Below are 18,098 nucleotides of genomic sequence, written 5' to 3'. Positions count from 1 at the left end.
CAATTAGGGGTTTTTGTGTAATAGACTAATTAGGGTTTCCTCTTATTTTTTATTGTCACTCTAGGGGTACTATTTTTCTTTATGTAGGCCCACAAGGTTTTTACGAGGCCCCAATCCTTTCAAAATAATGGAATAATAAAATGTTTTTGGCAAAAATAAAAAGGAAAATTGAAATCCAATTAGTACACGAACAAAATTCGTTAATATTAATGTCTTTTCCAATTTGTTTTTTTTCAATTGCCATAAAAATTAAAATTAATTAAGATGCAGCTTGTTAAACGTAAAAGAAGTTATAGTAGAGCGATATACGACAACGAAAAAATTATCGCTCTTGATCTAAATAACACGAGGAAGGAGATCCATGACGCAAAAAAAGGATCTGTCAACCTAAATTGCCCCAAATTCGTTAAGTAGAAGATCGATTACCCAAAAAACCAAATCCAGAGAACTAATACATGCTTTTTTACTTCCGTCACTGAGAGATGTGAAAATTAAGGGGAAAAAAGACCTCAAAAAAATCTATACACATTGTTCATATAGATTAAGTCTTAAAAAAACTGTGAGAAAAAATTGAATGCAGTTTTTACCAGATGTGTGTGCTCTTCTTGTGTATTTATGTTCAATATTTGAGCATCCTCCTTTGACCATATTCAATTTTTACTTTTGATTCAAACCCTTTGTTTTTTTTTTTTTTGGCACCTTCTCTCTTTTGTTCACAAATGTAACACAATATCTCTTATGTCTCGTATTGTGTGTGATGCGTAAAAGGAACAATTGCATTCAATATATAGACAAGTGGTCTGGGACATTTAAAATGAGTTAGCAATGGTCGTAATAGGGTGGTTTAAGGTAAGGACGAAATGGGCAAAAAATATTAATTGTTGTTCTACAATGGAAAAGTGACTTATTTTTCTTTCATTTGATGAGTAGAATATTTTGTGGAATTGCTTGCTTCAAAAAGTAGGTGAATTGTTGAAGAGTACTATAAAATTTACTAAGAATTATTATTGAGTTTATTTACATAAGAACATTAGTTCGATTTTGTATGAATATTAGACTTTATTTATATAAATTTATATGAAATAACTATAACAGGATTTCAAAACATTTTCATAGATTTAATAAAAACCCTATTAATCTAATTTTACATATATATGAGCCACTTCGAATTATTTATTTTTATTAATAAAATGGAATTAATCTTGATTCGGATGCTATCATTTAATTTTTTCTTAAATGCTAATATAGGAAGTATTCAAAAGATATTCTAGTCGGGAAATACACGACTTAATTACGACAACTATTTAATATGTATTAAAAGTGAAATGTTGAATTCTTATATTAATAAGATTTTCAAATCTTATAAAGTAACATAATTGCATTTATTTGCTTGCAATGTTGAAATAATTAATATTTATATTTCTTGAATTCTAAAAATAAATAAAATACAATACAATATATTTATGTAAGATTTTTTATTATGTAAGTCAGACTTTACGAGATAGAGTTGATAATTAAAACTGTCTGATACAGTCAAATAATTGAAGGTTAATGATTTTTTATTATTAAAAGATATAAGTTTATACCTCTAAGTATTCATTAGTATAATAAAAGACTTTTCCTATCACCTTTTATTATTCATTAGTATACATGTCAATTGTTATAAACTTATACGTCTTCATACTTATTTTCTGATAATCCCATTAAAATTTATTGCAACACACTAATTATAATAGAAAATGGAAACCCAACTTTGGATTTAAGTATTGAATGTTTTTTTATAAGTATGTAGACACAATGGTAGCTTTTCGATATTGAGAATTTGATAGAATGTATGTTGCATGCAGTGTTTGTATCCGACTTCTAAGCTACAAAAGTTAGAATTGTAGACAAATCATTTTTACAATATATGAAGTCTTTTTTATTTTCTTTCTCTTTTGACCTGATACGCGTAAAATATATGTATACATAATACAAAATCGCATTTTGAAGAATAGTGATCTTGAATATCATTCCACAAGGACCTATAGATTCAGATGTTGGTAAAGTAATTTTATTATCCTAATATTATCTTATCGGTCATAATTCGATAGAGTTGTGATTAACACTAACAATTGAAAATAGACAATCATCAACATGCAAATAAAAATAACCGCAAATGTAATAGTGGCAAATCTGACGTGAAGGCTTCGGTTGGTGAAAGGATTTTGGAGGAAAATCCACCAATGTACTAATCAAAGAAGATGCACAAACCCGACATGTAAACCCAAATGTTAGAGTAGGTGACCGAAGAGCCAACTAATTATTGTGTTTTCTCATGTTACTCGTACATAATCTATTTTGTATTAATGATAAATATCCCCATTGGCATTCTATATATTTGTCACTTGCATAAGCATAGATATGGCCCTTACAATTACTTAATTACTATAAAGAGATCTAGTAGAATCGTGAAATTATTTATTTAAGTATAGTAACTGTTAAACGTGGTTCCTAGTCAACGGGTTACGCCATTAATGAGGATATCGGCCTTTCCCATTCAAGACTAGTACTTATTGTATGTGTACTGCGTCTCATCAGTCAACGGTGTTGTGACATCGGCATACATAAGTGGGTGCTCATAAGTAAGTTTATGAGTTCAATGAATCCCCTCAATCTAGAAATCTCTAAGTGGTTCCCAATAATTGAGTAGAGGTTTTTATGATATAGTTGTACACCATTAATCTTTAACACCCATACATCACCGTGACTTCATTAGAGGACCAACTGTATCGTGACCTATCCCTAAGTTCCACCGAGGACCGTCCCAAGGGCTAGTGTTTGTGCAGTCCGAAATCTAGTGGGAGGTCTGTGCATTGTAGTAGGGGATGCGATCATTGATCAGTCATGGATATCCTGTGTGTTCTTACAATTTATAATCCATGAAGTCTGTGGCCACAGCTGAAAGTGTCGAGATTAGAGAAATATGTTTCTCTAAGTCAAACACGAACGGACTATATAATCAAGAACGACCACACAGTTATTGAACTCATAAAGAGGTATCGATGAACCAATGCCTCTAGTTCAATCGGAATATATGTATCGAAGGGATCGTACTGTACGTTAACTATATCACACAGTTCTTGTAGGCATTTCATTTGTATCTAGGGAATCATGACGCGTAGTTGCTAGACGCCAATCTTGATTCGTTGGGTAGTTAAGTTGAAACTAGCTTCAACTTAATTGTAACTCTAGGGACGAGTTTAACCACAATGGGATGTGGGCCCAAGGCTAGCTTACACCTGAAGCATCGAGGGTCACACTGCTCGTGTACTTGAGATCCTTAATGCAACAAGCAAAGATTAATTAGTTAATCTTAGTGTAATTGGAAGTCAATGTGATTGATTCCAACATTCGTAGTTGTTATTTACGGATGAAAATAAGTAGACGAAAAGAATCCTACGGAAATTTAGTGAACTTTTTATTTTGGGAAGTTTCTCAATTTGGCAGGTCCTAAATTAGGGTTTCCAATGTCGGAAATCGGTAAATTGCAAAGTGGTACTCGTATCGATGAGAATTTATTCTTGTCGTCAAAATATAATTGTTATATTTTTGCGAGCGTTTGTTTGTTAGGAACGAGCCGTGAAAGAGAGTGGACTTGAGTTGTTGGGCCTAACCCAACTTAAGGCCTGTTAGGGTTTTCACAAGGAGCATATAAATAGGATTTATATGTTTTGTGAAACACACACAAAAACAACGAAACGTATCTATGAAACCCTAGTCTCTCTCCCTAAATCAGCTGTCCACCTTGTAACCGAAACCCTATCTCCGCCACCAGCCGTCGCGCCGCCTCCAGTCGCCGCCGCATCGGCATCATTCTTTTTCCCTCGTTCTTCTTCATTGTACTTAGCCTATCACGTATCTATTGTTGCGTGGATAGTGAATTGAATATACGAGGTGAAACCTAAGAGGAGGAAGATTCTTCTGCCGCCAACGCCATCACCAGGGTCGTCTCCATGCGCCGCCACAAGCCAGTGATGTGAGAAGACAATTCTGAAAAACTACTCTCGAATTTTCTGCGCAGTCCACCGAGAAAATTCGCCATAAATCAATCGGTTATCGGATGAATGTGGAAGTTTGGCTGACGCTTCAAATCGTCCAGATCTACAATCAATCGAAGGAATTGTCCATTCAATCAATAAACATGGCGATATTGAAGTCGGAGCAGACCTGTAATTTTGGATCAGAGAAGATGTTGGATCAGTTGGAGTAGGAAGAACACCTAGCCATCTTCTCGAGTCTTCGTTCCATTCACGCTTCAAGGGTAACATATAGTTTCCCTAATTAATATACATATATCAATTAATTTATATTAATTGAGATTAATGCATGTTAATTGATTATTGAATCACATGCATCTATATGTTCGATTATGTATTTATGTGAATCGTTCGTTGAGCATGTTTATTATTTGATTTAATTCCACGAGCATGGTATGATTATTTAATCTATGTTATTTAAATTAATTATATATGCGAGCATGTTTGTCGGTGATTGGAAGGGCAAAGGTAGGCAATTAATTGTAATTATTGTGCACGTGTTTGTTTATATAAATTAAATAATTTCTTTTTTTTGTTTTCCGCTGCGTACACGTGCCTGGTCCCCAACACCAAGTTCATATTCGCTAACCAAAACACTAAAATACCCTAACATCCATCTTTAGTGAAGTTAGATTCTACTCAAAGATCTGACATCTCCATTCAGAACTTGCTATTAAGAGAACATTTAGGTCAATTCCTTAAGGTCTACCAGAGATGTATCACGACTCCCTTTCCACAACCCAAACTATATTTTCATAACTTCAAACAAGAAATATTCTCTTAGTTCACTCATATTTAACATTAATCTGACAGGTGATCAATCAATCAAAAGTATTTAATATAGAAAAATATAAGCGAAATTGAAATAAGTCGATTAGATAACAAATCTGAAAATTAAAATTAAAATATACAAGTTTTTGTTTCCCTAGAAAAAAAATATTTAGTTCATTACAAATAACGAGTCAAAAGAAAGAAGGAGAGAAATGATAAACTATTCGTAAAAAAAATTCTAAGAAAAACCTGAGTCAGAACCCTATCGAAGCTTCCTGCGAAGAACTATCGAATACCGAAGAAAAGTCGAAGAAAAATGTTCAAATGAATAGGGCCTTCTATTTATAGTAATTTGCTAAGCTTCTCGAGGAAACTTTTTAAACAACATATTTGGCCTCAAAAATTGTGCCCAGAACGTGATATGGGCTTCTTGGATCGCTATCTGGTGACTCGGGAAATTGGTAACCGCCTAGCTAGATCGCGATCAGGTTTGTGTGCATCGCAATACGGATGGGAGCTTAATTATCTTTATTTTGCTCCCAGACCGCGATCAGGAAGTGGATCGCGATTAGAGTCTTGGTCCTGATCACTTGTCTCCTGAAATAAACCAACTGATCGCGATCCAGAAGTGGGTCGCAATTTGGGTGGTCTCGCTTTCAAATTGTTTCGAATCGAAAAAAATAGCTTGTCTTTTCCTAAAATAAAAACAAATCAAGAAAGACATAATATATACAAATAAAGCCGAAAACTCAAATGGACGAACATCAAAATTCAATGATTCGTTAAAGAAAAATAGTGCAAAACGAACACTTATCAATCACCCGCAATATTGTCTACCTATTAATTTTATTTTCTTACAATATATGTTTCCTTTTCTACGACACCGTATCATAAGAGTTACAGCTGAGATTTATTGATTTATGAAGAGATTTTGGCATTTATGGTGCCTTATGGGACGGTAAATAGTATTGTGGCTCATTAATTATATTTATATACATGCATGCAACAAGAATTTTTTTGAGTAAAATATAAATTTAAAAGGCAAAATGGCTTTAAACTTGCACCGTAGAACTAGAAATATTATATAATTGAATACGCTTCACAGTATTTTCTTTTTTAATGACATTTATTTTTCTCATAATATTTTTTTTTTGTAATTATCCTTTGTGTTAAAACCATGTGCCAAAAAAATACCGTGAATTTCATTTTAGAAAAAAGCCCCCTAATAAATAAGAAAAGCCCCAGCTCTTGAATAGGTCAGTACCAAGAAACATGGCTTTTGTGACATAAATCATGTGACAAACTAAATTTGTCACAATGACCGACTGAATGAATGATGAATTTATGACGGACTCCAGTAAAAAGAATTACGATTAATTGTGACGGATATGTGATGAATGATGTGACCCATTTTTTGACAATAAATATTTGGTCACAGTATCTCAGAATCCATCACTGTATAAGTCATACTATACTTATGGATGTATAAGTCAGTTACAAATCTGTCTTAACACCCTTTTTGTCACAAGTGTGTCATAAAATTCGGTCACAAATACCATCACATTGTAAATTATATCGGTGGTACTTCACAAAACTTTTTTTTTCACAAATGTATCACATATAATTCGGTCACAAGTTTGTCATATTCTAAGTTCCGTCATTATTCTGTCACAATATGTTTTCGTCACAAGTATGTCACAAATCTGCCATATTTAAACTTTCTGCCAATTGTCCATCACAACATCATATGTCACATGTCATTTAGTCACAAATACATCATATTTTGAGTTTTATCATTTATCCATCACTATGTTCCTCAAATTTTAATGTTCGTCATTTATATGTCAGTTTTTTTTTAACAGTACAATATATATGTAACTATTTTTGTGTACTATATATACATGTATAAAACTATTGCTACTAACAAGTTTATTACAATCACAATTAAGTCAATTTTTGTCGTATTTATTTAATATTTAAAAACATAAAAAATATAAACTAGTGTATCAATTTGTCATAGAAAATATATAAAATGGATAGTTATTTAATTTAGGGATTATTGTAGGGACCCTCTCATATGGAAATTATATATAACTAACCACCAAGCAAATTACACCTTAGTGCAAACTTCCTGCTTTATGATAATAATTTGATATACCCTCTGGCCACTTTGAATTACATAAATGTCATTTTAAAATCAGTTTTAAAATCCTAGCCAACTCACAATCGTTTTTCTCTTTCTCTCTCAACTCTCAAATTCAAGTTCCGCCCCCATAGGTCTCCAACCGGTGATGTTGCTTCTCGGAGTCATAACTCTCTCTCCTTTGTTCGGAAATCGATGGTTTAACAACCGTTAGATTTCTCTCGTCGAGCTATTTCTTTTGGTAATGATTTCATACAGTTTCAAGATCTGAATCTGTTTCACCAATCGTTTTACGGTCGACGCGTATTTCGACGATGGTGGGTCTTGTCGTAGGTGTAATTTGTGTTCCGAGAGTCGGAACTTGACGGACTATCCACCATTGGATTCCTCTCATCGAGCTCTATATTTTGTTGGAAATTTCATTCATTTTTTTATTGTCTGATTTGTTTATACAATTTTTTTCATTTGCGAGCGCGAAACCTTGGCTGGTTAGCAGCGGCTAGAGTTTTGGTAGGAGGCGCTTGGGGTGAGGAGTCATTGGCGATTTGGTCTAAAATTCGTAGTATTTCGCAGATATGGCCTCTCGATCTCTGAGTGTTTTTTTGATTTTTGATGTTTCTTCAATTTTTGTTGATTTGCACTAAAATAAATTTTTATTTTTTTTGCAATTACAGCTTAATGGAAGCCATTGATCCTCTCCTTGAAGGTATCAAAAAAATTGGTTGAAGTTGCATTTGCTTCAAGTTATTGTGTTCTATAGATTGTATCCATTAGGGCATCTCCAACCTTGAGTGGTAAAATATGGGATGCTATATCTATTTTAGCTAACAAATAGTGTTTTAACAACTCATTCTCTACCATTCACTCCAATCATATTATGTATAATTTACCATTCTATTATATTTAATTATGTGTTGAATATTTATTATTTTAACTTTCTACTTTTTACCACCAAAAATCTATTATTTTAATATTATTTCTTATACCATTTGTGAATAGTTGAATGCTATGTATACCATTCCTCTCTCCTCCTTTAGCATGTGAGCTAAATTTTAGCTTACCCGTTGGAGATGATTTTTATCTATTTACAAGAGGTAAAAGCTATATTAACTTTTAACTCTCCATATTCATCATGGTTGGAGATGCTCTTAGTGTACATTACTATACATTACTATTTACATATAGTAATATGAAGTAACATATTCATATATTTCTGTATTTTTTATTTGTATTTGTTGGCTATGAGGTGATTTATAATATAAATATTGAAATTTTGAATTTTAGTTGTTGGGTTTATGAATTTCTTTTGTATAAGCCAATATTCGTGTGTGTGCATGATTTGTCGACAAAAAAATTAGGGTACAAAAAAAGAACATAACTACGAATGACTACAGTTTACTACAGTTACATGTAGTTATTTTTAGTACAGTAAACATATTGATTTAAGAAAACAAATATTAATAAAAATAAAATAAAATAAAATTAATATTATATATATATATATATATATATATATATATATATATATATATATATATATATATATATATATATATATATATATATATATATATAATAAAATAAAATAAATAAAAAAGTTTTATTAAAAAAATAATAAATATATCAGCGAAAATAATATATATATATATATATATATATATATATATATATATATATATATATATATATATATATATATATATATATTATAAAATAAACAAATAGGTTTTTATTAAAAAAATAATAAATAAATCGCGAAAATGCTAAATGCAAGACCAGAAATGTTGAATGTAGTTTGGGCGAAAATAGCATATAAGGGCGGTATAGTACTTTCTCTTCTCTAGGGGTACACCTAAGGATGATTTTCTCTTGGGTGTATCCCTAGGTTATCAGGCATCTAGGGGTGTATATATATAAAGGGCGAATGGCAAAAAGGCCCATCACATGGGACTTAAATGCATTTTGGTCCAAAAAAAAAAAAACAGTCTCTCAATGAAACTCATCCCCATGTCTTTAGCTTGAAATACCCTCCTTAATATAATCTTATCAATTCCATCCATTATGCTCAAACTTCCTTAATATTACACATTGACCCCGAATTTAAACAAATATATCACATTAACCCCCAATTTTTTTTTTTCGGAAAATAACTTTTTTTCTAAATTTTTTTTTCCGACCAGATTCCGGGGTTGACTGCCGGAGACCGCCGGTCTCCGGCGTTGACTCTTTTTCTTTTTTTTTCTTGAAATTTTGTTCCGGCCGGTCAACCACCGTTGACCGCCGGTCTCCGGCGTTGACTTTTTTTTTTTTTTTTTTGAATTTTTTTTCTTAGAAAAAATTATTTTAATTAATATTACTGTTTTGGTTACTAAATTACTGTCTCAGACAGTAATATTACTGTTTGGGACATTAATATTATGAATATTATTTTCTCGAACAGTAATATTATTAATATTATTGTCTAAGAAAGTTAAATTACTGTTGGAAACAGTAATTTAGCAACCAAGGCAATAATATTAATTAAAATAATTTTGTTTAAGAAATTTTTTTTTTTTAAAAAGTCAATAACAGTTAAATTACTGTGTCCCGACAGTTAAATAACTGCTGGAGACAGTAATGTAGCAACGAATACAGTAATATAAATTAAAAATATTTTTTTAAGAATAAAAAAGTCAATTAACAGTTAAATTACTGTCTCCGACAGTTAAATAACTGCTGGAGACACTAATTTAGCAACAAATACAATAATATTAATTAAAAAAAAATTGTAAGAATAAAAAAGTCAATTAACGGTTAATTACTATCTCCGACAGTTAAATAACTGTTGCAGACAGTAATTTAGCAACGAATACAGTAATATTAATTAAAATATTTTTGAAAAAAAAAAAAGAAGTCAATTAACAGTTAAATTACTGTCTCCGGCAGTTAAATAACTGCCGGAGACAGTAATTTAGCAGCCAAGACAGTAATATTAATTAAAATATTTTTTTTAAGAAAAAACAAAATTAAAAAAAAAAGGTCAACGCCGGAGACTTGCCGGAAAAAAAATTCCGGGAAAAAAAGTTTTTCAAAAAAAAAAAAAAAAAAAGTCAACGCCGGAGACAGTTGCATATGGTCGTCGCGTTTCTTTGATTTCAGCAACACTGAAATTAGGGAAAATTCAGTGATTCATATATGAAAACTAACATAATTCGCAGAACAACTATCAACTTTGCAACAAATCTAAGTGAAATCATTCGTCGATTTCAGGCTTACTGTTGCATAGGATTTCTATATGAGACTTCGATTTGTCCTTCAATGTCGCTGAGAACGGTGAAAAACATAAATTATGTTGTAAAACTACATAAATTAGGTTAATAGAAGTGCACGGAAGCCATAAATGTATAGGAAACTACCTGTCTTCGGTTTGCTAGCTTTCACCATTGTTGTCAGCCTGTATTTCTCTGCAATTCACACAAATGTTAGTTTTTTCGTTTTGTGAACACATGTAGCAATCTAGGGTATTGTTGGAATCGGGAAAGGATCTTATATATTTTACATATTTTTTTTGCGATTTTCTTGGAAGAAATATAGCAAACTAGTGGAAATTTGGGGAGATGTTACATTGAAGAAATTGTTGAAGATTTACTGATTTAGGGGAAAACGGTAGAGGGTCATTGCTATTAGAAATATGGGGGTAGATTAGTAATTGGTAAATGTGATGGGGTTTGACCCATTTAAAATGAGAGGTGGTTAGTCCTAATATTTTTTGTAATGGGGAGTTATGCCTCATAAACCCATTTTAAAAAAAAGGTTAGATGGACTAATAGCCCATATAAAATAAGCCCTTTAATTTATTAAAAAAATATTATAGGGCATATTACAAATAAGCCCATCATAGAATACTTCTTCATAAAGGAGTCCAGACAAAAAAAAAATTACAAAAAAATTGACACATTGTCCAGAGATGTGTAAATGACTAAACCCTCACGTTTTAATATGCTCCAATTTCACCCTTTAATTTAATTTAACCTCAATTTGACCCCAAATTTCACAAATTATTTAACTTTGACCCAAAACTCAATTTTGATTACAATTTCGCTTGTTGACTGCCGATCTCCGGTGTTGACTTTTTTTTTTCTTTCTTTAACATCCTTTGCGCCGTTTAAACAACAATATTGTTGTGGTTGACAATCATATTAACTATATTATTGTTAAACACAGTATTATTAACAATACTAAAGTTTAACACACTAATATTGCTATATTAATCTCTACCACAGTAATTTTAACACAACAAAAGTTATTATTATTGTGTAATAGAGTAATATTAATATGTTGACCGTTCAACAAATTTTAACATAATAAAAAGCTAAAAGAATTAATATTGATGTGATTGACAATGATATTAGAACAATTCCAGCAGTTGTGCTATATGCTAAATTTCAGCAAATTTTACAACTTTTACTTAAAATTGGAGCTCCAACAACTCTTTTATATTATAAACTACATGGCATATTATAAATTCAGCTTGTCAAATTTGAAACACCAAGATTATGAAGTGGCAAAATCATTTTTGTAAAATAAAATCATAGTACAATTGTAAAAGTTCCCAACTCTATATTCACAATCTTTAATTATTTAACTAACACTTAAAATGGGCGTTGAAATATAACACTTAAAATATAGGGTTGATATGCTAGAGGTCCCTAGTTGGAAACGTAATTAGATATGGGATACAACCCTAATTTTTTTTCTGAACTAAAACATTTTTCAAAAATAAATATGACCCACATCATTTACCTTTTTTTTTTTAGTCCCAAATTTTCCCTCAACCTAAATCCATAAATTCAACACGTTTCTCTCAGATCTATTTTTCTTATATTCTTCCCTCTTCTGTTTCTCTCGCTCGTTCACTCTCTTTCTCGTTCTCCCTCTTTCGCTCTCCCTTTCTCTCTCTCTCTCTCTCTCTCTCTCTCTCTCTCTCTCTCTCTCTCTCTCTCTCTCTCTCTCTCTCTCTCTCTCTCTCTCTCTCTCTCTCTCTCTCTCTCTCTCTCTCCATGACTTCTCACCATTCCTGAGGGGGCGATGGCTATGCGCAACTATGGCGATGGAGGCGACGTTAATAATGGGATGGTTATGGAGGGAGGAGGTGACGATGACTATGGTGGTGGAGGACAGATCTACGGCGGATGGTGGCGGCTATGGCGGCTAGGTTCTAATTTGATCGACGGCTACGGTTTAATTTGGTCGATGGCTAGGGTTTAATTTGGTCATATCTACGCCAGATGGTGGCGGTTAGGTTTTAATTTGGTCGACGGCTAGGGTTTAATTTGGTCGACGGCTATGGCGGCTAGGGATTAATTTGGTTGATGGCTAGGGTTTAATTTGGTAGGTGCCTAGGGTTGGTAGACGACTAGATTTTTGGAGGTAGGGTAGGGTTCAATTTGATCGACGGCTATGACAGTTAGGGTTTAATTTGGTCGATAGTTAGGGTTTATATTGCTAAGAATAATTCACAAGAATCCACTCGCAAAATATCCCGAAGAGTTGTTGAAGAACAACAAAGGAGAATTTTAATCTCTCAAAATAATACTTTAAAATGTCCAAATAATAATGACCCTAAAACAACGTATTTATAAGTGTCAAAGAGATCTAATCTAACAAGGAAAATAAATCTTAACTTATCTATCATAAGGAAATAACCAAATAAACTAAATTTAGACCAAATCGGACTCTAAATAGCAAGAAATAAATTGTTCAATAATAAAATACGAAAATAAATAATAATCATCTTTTCCAAGTCACGTCTTCTCGGCTGGAAGACTAGAGGGGCTCAAGTCCTAGAGCTCGGCTTGCTTCACAACCTGGCCCGATAATTCGCTCCAATTAAACTCAGCTGGGATTGAACTAGACTTCGTAAATTCTTCCTTTTGGAGCTCGTGTTCCACTAAGTTAAGTATGGCTGCTTTAATGCGCTTGGCCCGAGCTTGCGTAATCGGTCCTCTTGGCACATGCAACTCGTCCAAGTCATCAACTCCTTCATCTAGCTCGGCACTAGCTTGCGTACTTGGCTGGTTCGTATCAGTTTACTATAGTTACATGTAGTTACATATGCATATATTTTGTGTATTTTCGATTTGTATTTTATTGGTTATGATGTAATTTATAATATAAATATTAAAATTTGTAATTTTTTGTTGTTGGGGTTTATGAATTTCTTTTGTATAAGCCAATATTCGTGTGTGTACATAATTGATCGACTAAAAATATGGGGTAAGAAAAATAACATAACTACGAATGATTATAGTTTACTACAATTATATGTAGTTATTTTCAGTACAGTAAACATATTGATTCTACAAAAAAATTTTTAAAAAAATTAAAAAAGGTAAATAAAAGTTAATAACAAAATTAATAACAAAATTAACAGAATAATATATAAATTAACAAACAGGTTAAAAAGTAATAATAAATAAATCAGCAAAAATGCTAAATGCAAGACCAGAAATGTTGAATGCAGTTTGGACGAAAATTGCATATAAGGGTAGTATAGTACTTTCACCTCTTCAGGAGTATGTCAAAGGAAAAATCCAACTTGGGTTTATCCCTAGTTTATTTGGTATATAGGGGTATATAAAATAAGCCCATTTTTTGGGGGTTCTTAGGGAGATAATATAAGTGGAAATTACAACTACCCTAAATTAAAGTGTAATTGCAGTTAAATATGCTGAAAACGCTGTAAGTACTTAATTTATTTATTGGGTAAATTACACCAACCTTCTTCTGAATAACGTTTAGTTACAACTAGGTCCCTCAAAATTGAGAAATTATTCAAACCTCCTTTAAAGTTTAATTTCAACCTAATGTTTAATCCTATTTGTTTGTTGATTTGCTCGAAATTAATTATACAAAAAAAAAATGTTTTTTTTTGGGAAAACCCCCCTCAAACCTTTTGGAGAGGTTCAATCCATATTTCACTTTTGGAGATAAATGAATACTCATTTCTCTTCTCTATAATTTCCAAATTGCCATTTTTACTGTGTTATTCCTACTTCTCCCTTCCAATTTCTCATTTCATTTCCTTTTTCAAATTAATTTTCGTTTTCTAATTTTTATTTTATTATTACTATTTTTTATTATGTTTATTTATTTATTTTATTTTTATTTTTCCATAGTATAACTTTTTTTTTCTTTCTGTTGTCAGGTGAATTAATCGATTATCAACTAAGGCATAGTAGATTAAGGAACATACTATTAAAATCTTTGTCAAATTATGAAATTGATTACTAAAAGTAATAAAAACAACCGTAATACCGTCAATGAAACCCAACGCGATTCAAAAAATAAGAAGACGAAATTATTTCAAAAAGGGAGTAGAAACTGCACATTCATAATAGGAAGTATTTTGAACTTTATAGCAAAGCCCACATTGTTCAGAAAGAATTTACAAGAGGCCATCCATCATCACTAATCTTGAAGCTTCACTACATCTGCACCTGAACAATCTTTAAGACCACCTGATAAAGTCCTACTACGTATTGGACTACGGTACAACATAACCAGGTAAACCGCGCTGTAGGAATGACGATTGTAGTGTACAGAGTTGTCTTCTTCATTAGATAGGTCATACAAATAGCCGAAATTCCCACGAGCAATTTCGGCAGAACAATATGTTCCCCCAAAAGTAACACCGGGAAAGTTATCCACAAAAGGGGAGATATCTGTACTAGGTTCTTTGTAAAAGGAGCTATCACGCCCACGGCAGCAGAAGATAATTCCACCAAAGACTTGTACTTTTTCATTACTACTTACACTTTTCTCACAATCCAGCTTTAGATGCATCAGCTTATCATAAACACTTTTCTTAGAAGACAAAGCAGCTTGTGAATCGGGGATGTAGAAACGGAATTTCGCTCCAGAAATAATATCATCATTCACACCTAGGTACTCTTCATCGCATCTGAAAGGCCAAAAAGAAAAGAAAAAAAAAGTTGCTCATTCTCTGGACAATTACAAAGACGAATAAGGCAAGAAATTTTCGCCTCATCAAGAAAGAGAATTTGTACATAAATGAGTCGAGCAGAACAAAATAAAACTTACACCAAAACTTTATGGAGCTCGTGAAATCGCATCTGTGGTGCTATTTCCATTCCATCTGTAGCTCCTCTACTTCTTATTACTCCAACATAGAGAGGGGGCAACAGGAAATTGAATAATTTCTCCAACCTGTCTCAACTATCCTTGTTAGAGATGAAACGGTAAAAGAATAAATTATGATTAAAATTTTGAATGTCAATTATAGATACCTGATTGCGTAAATCATCTAGAATAGCATAACCTCCAAGATCATGCGGAACTGTTTCTCTGGTTGCAGTGAGCATATGCATTGAACTTTCTTCATCTCTAATAATATTTGCCTCGTACGTGGGACCAACTGGTGATACACCAGTTGAGAACATGACATGAAACTCAGTTTCTCCAACACCTATACGCAAATAAATAAGTAAAGATAAAAAAAATATTGATCTTGTAAATTAAACTCTATCTGTATTTCAAAAAAATAAAAAAAAAATATTAAACTCCATCTGAATAGATTTTTTTCTCATGAGACCGATAGGAAAAGATGACTTACCTGATGGCTTGTTTATGTCCCTTGTGAATAATAGGGAAACGCCAGCCAAACCTGGAAGCGTGGTAGTATTTTGATATCGAACTATGAAATTACTGCTACCTCCATCACCCACAATGAAACCATCCTCGGGAAAGACTAATTCTAAGGAAAAATACCAACAGACAAGTGTCAAAGACAGATAAAAAGCAAGTTCTTTTTCTTAATTTAAACTTAATTTAATGTGTGTGCCATAACAATGTCTAAACATAGTTTACTTACCAATTCCTTGAACAGTACGTCTGACGTCTGCTTTCCGGCCCTAGCATATCATTCAGTTCATATATAAGAAACAACTTGAACAAAGAAACCTACTAAAATATGTAACAAGTGTCTAAAACCCTCAAATATAACCAAAATTTTCAGCCTTCCCCCTAATATCTGAAGTCCAATGCACACCTTAAGAGTATTTTTTTTTCGTTTTTTTTTTCTTTTGGGACAACAGTGGACAAAGTAAGAAACACTCAACAAACTTTTAATCCAACCAAATAACAACAAGAGAGTAGTTTTTGCTTAACCGATTGTTGAAGTAACTACAATTTTCAAAACTAAGAAAGAGTCCAAGGAACTCAACTCAGAAGATAATAAGACATCAGCACAATAAAATTTGTGAGAGGAAAAGGGAGAAAAAAAATAAACAAGAATATTCAACTCACAGCATAGAGAATAAGTCCGACAGGAGATGAAACATGTGAATCAAATGATGCAGCTTGGAAATCCATTTCAATGCCTTGAGGTACCTGATATTTCAAAGCCACAAGTCAATATCTAAAAACAATATTCAACTACTGATTGATCAATCGCACAGAGAAAAAATTAGTTTTATCAATCGGTACAATCTGCACAAAGAAAAAAGTCCTTTGTTAAAGTTGATGGAGAGGATGCAGTTTCTCCACTATATTCAATTCATACATTGAAATGAAAACACGTTTACCTGATATTGGAATATAAGACATAAATGGACCGTCACTCCTGGCAAAAATCCAACTGTCAAAATAATGCCACATGTCACGGTATGCTCAGTCCATTGTACCTAGACCAATAACTCAGATCATTCAGATAAGTATTCGCAAAACTCGGAAAAAAGAACCATTCAATATCTACAAATTAAAATAAGATATTACCTCTACAAACTTATCTGTGAGCACATCTTTGCCAATGACTCCCTCAGCCACACTGACAATAATAGGAATCTTGGAACACAATTTCCTTTCAATATGCAAATAATAATTATCTTATTTAACACAACCTGATATACATGTACAGGTACAAGGAAAACGAGGAATCTTACCAATAGCAGAGCTTCTTGCAAAACAAAGGAGGTGCCAATAGAGGCCAGTGCAAAATGAAGTCGGATTGGTTCCGACAAAACCTTGTCAACAACCTCATTCACAGCTTCCTATCACCATAACATAAAATCGGAAAAACTAAAATATGCTGGAAAAATGAAAAAGATTGTATCTCATGGTTGTTTACGAAATTATTTCCTTCTCATCGTATTATCTGCTATTATACACCATATCTAAGACACAAAATTCCACAGCCTCAAATATCACTTGCTTATAAGTTACAATTCATATAAAATCGGGAAGAAAACAATTTCATGAGAAAAGCAAATTCAATTTCTTTGGTTAACCAATCAACCTACAATTCACCAAGTAAAAAAAATCCCCTTTTCTGTAGAACAAAAATTCAAGAAAATAAATGGAAATCAACAGCAAGAAAACAAAGAAACCGGTTCTCAAAACTCAAAAAACAAAAAAAAAAAGGGGGAAAAAGGTAGCACCTCGAGGGAGGGATTAAGAGAGACGGCAGAGGAGAGTTTCGGAGAAGACAAAATGCAATTGCAGATAACGTTCCATTTGCGGCAAACAAGCGCCGCCGAAGCGAATGATTTTGCCGGCAGCAGACTGAGAATTTCTAGTATAACATCATCTCCTAAATCTTCGATCATTAGGGTTTCGCCCACGGATTCCTCCATTTCGGCCGGACTTGTGTTAAAACTCACGGAAAATCACGAATGCTTGAAAACCCCAACCCTAACCCCTAATCCTAATCTGGAACTTAGAAGGATAGACAGAGAGAAACACGAGAAGGAAGAGATGTTGAGGAGAGAGAGAGGGAGAGAGAAATATAACTGATTTCTGCTCTGAATAATTGACTTTTGTTTCCCGGCTTCAGAGTATTCACTCTAACTGGTAGTTAATGACGCTACTTGTCCAGCTGTCATTGGCTGAGAGCTAAATTTATTTTTAAGATAAGTAAAATAAAAGGTTATATTTAGGGTGAATTACAACCACCCCTAAGGTATGGTCAAATTACGAAAACCCCCTTCTGTTTGGTTAATTACAACCACCTCTCAACTATAAATCTTCTTACACATCCACCTTTGCAGTTTCAAATTTAGTGGAATCTTCGAGATTATATGAAATATTATCACTTTTGTACCCGTTTT

At 32.7% G+C, this 18,098-nt stretch overlaps 1 long non-coding RNA gene across 2 annotated transcripts; it reads right to left on the bottom strand.

Moving 5' to 3' along the window:
* Positions 1 to 14,366: 14,366 nt before the first annotated feature.
* Positions 14,367 to 17,780, bottom strand: LOC148768007 (uncharacterized). 2 transcript variants are annotated; one of them, XR_016033412.1, is made up of 6 exons: positions 16,768 to 17,780; positions 16,578 to 16,676; positions 15,866 to 16,482; positions 15,608 to 15,748; positions 15,282 to 15,460; positions 14,367 to 15,201 (listed from the first exon to the last, which is right to left on the bottom strand). It is a non-coding gene; the product is annotated as an uncharacterized LOC148768007 (long non-coding RNA). The 2 variants fall into 2 exon arrangements; XR_016033411.1 differs by having other exon boundaries at positions 15,866 to 16,383; positions 16,768 to 17,777.
* Positions 17,781 to 18,098: the final 318 nt, after the last annotated feature.

This window comes from Erythranthe guttata, chromosome 9 (assembly GCF_056151865.1).
Source record: "Erythranthe guttata isolate IM_541 chromosome 9, IM_541, whole genome shotgun sequence".
Classification (NCBI taxonomy): Eukaryota; Viridiplantae; Streptophyta; class Magnoliopsida; order Lamiales; family Phrymaceae; genus Erythranthe; species Erythranthe guttata.
This window is presented reverse-complemented; position numbering and strand designations above follow the sequence as displayed.